The 1,570-nt window shown below is 27.6% G+C and overlaps 1 long non-coding RNA gene across 1 annotated transcript; it reads left to right on the forward strand.

Annotated features, from left to right (window-relative positions):
* Positions 1–244: 244 nt before the first annotated feature.
* Positions 245–646, forward strand: LOC119191947. Its single transcript, XR_005113560.1, has 2 exons — positions 245–463; positions 567–646. It is a non-coding gene; the product is annotated as an uncharacterized LOC119191947 (long non-coding RNA).
* Positions 647–1,570: the final 924 nt, after the last annotated feature.

A 1,570-nucleotide genomic window follows, 5' to 3' on the forward strand; every position in this document is an offset into this window, starting at 1 on the left:
CGCAAAACTGTAGGTTGAGAAAATATTTCAACATTGCAAACTATAAGTAAATTAAGCGCGAGGGAAATATTTGGATTTTACTGACCGGAGACTCGATCTACAGGTATAATATATTTCTAAAATTGAACCATAGGTATTACAGTTGGTTGATAAAAAAATTAATTTTACGGCTACTCTGCATGAATCACAAGCTTTGGTTACTTTCTTAGTCATATTTAGAGATTTTATTAGAGTATCATATGGCAACACTAATCATAATTGTCAAACTGAAAATCGTTTCTGTTTGCATGCGATGGATATATAGATATTTGTGTGTAATTTGTATTAAGATCATATAATCGTAATTCATTTTATAAGAATTATATATTATCTCGTAAATTCAAAGAGAAACAAGCAAAAATGGGGCGACGTTCCATCAATACCACTAAAAGTGGTAAATATATGAATCCAACTGATCAAGCAAGTAAGTATCGTACTTTGTATTTATAAATAACCTTTTTAATACTAAAAGATGCTACCAAATACCGCAAACCAACCACCAAATAAATAACTATTTTTGTTTACAGGGAAAGAGGCGAGAAAAAAAGAACTAAAGAAAAATAAAAGACAGCGGCAAATGGTTAGGGCAGCAGTGCTTAAAATGAAAGATCCTACGCAAATTCTAGAAGAGCTACAGAAAATAGACGAAATGGGTATTTATTTTATATTTGTTATAAATTTTTAACCATACATTCGGAAAGTATTTTTGGAATATTCACATAAACCTGAATTTATCAGATGTGGAATGTATGACAAATAATTAATGGTTTGGTGTTGCTTGTTATTCAGAAATTTTCTCTGAATACATTGAACATAAGATACAAAATTATTAAATTAATAATTTTATTAATATAAAAGAGTAAAAAACTCCTTTGAACCATATGATATTGAGTCGTGAATTTAGAAATAACTGTAAGCGAATTTAATTCTATATCTGTATTTACATATTTCTTGTAACATTCTTATGAAGCAAAGGCTATGTGTTGGAACAATAAAAGTGATAGTATATTATGTTTTTGTTTCTTCTTACAGCAGTTGAATTAATAATTTAACATAAAAATACATATATGTTAGTTTCTAATAGATAGACATAAGAGTAATAATAGTTGAAATGAGTTTTAAATATGAATAATAGCAGCATTTTTAACATATACTTTTTTATACACTGAAGAATAAGTTATTTAAAGTTGTTTACCTTTCAGTTAGCAAATAAAAATTGTTTTCACCCAGAACTAATTATAAAGTATTGTGTTTATAAAGTTCACCTATTACTAAATATGGCCTTGCCATTCCAATTTTCATTGAGGTTTGATTTTGATTAAGAAACTGTGGACTTTATGGTATATTCGTTAAAGTTCGTTATTTACACAGTATGTAATTATGATAATATCATAATGCTCTTAGGGGTACATTGTTATTCAATATATAATAGAATCATGTCACTATGTGAATGGTTGCAAATAATTGTGCAATACTTATTGCTCAGTGAAGGTAGCTTATTGATACGTATTATATTAACAAGTGTCTATTA

The sequence above is a fragment of the Manduca sexta genome, unplaced genomic scaffold (assembly GCF_014839805.1).
Source record: "Manduca sexta isolate Smith_Timp_Sample1 unplaced genomic scaffold, JHU_Msex_v1.0 HiC_scaffold_2142, whole genome shotgun sequence".
Lineage (NCBI taxonomy): Eukaryota > Metazoa > Arthropoda > Insecta > Lepidoptera > Sphingidae > Manduca > Manduca sexta.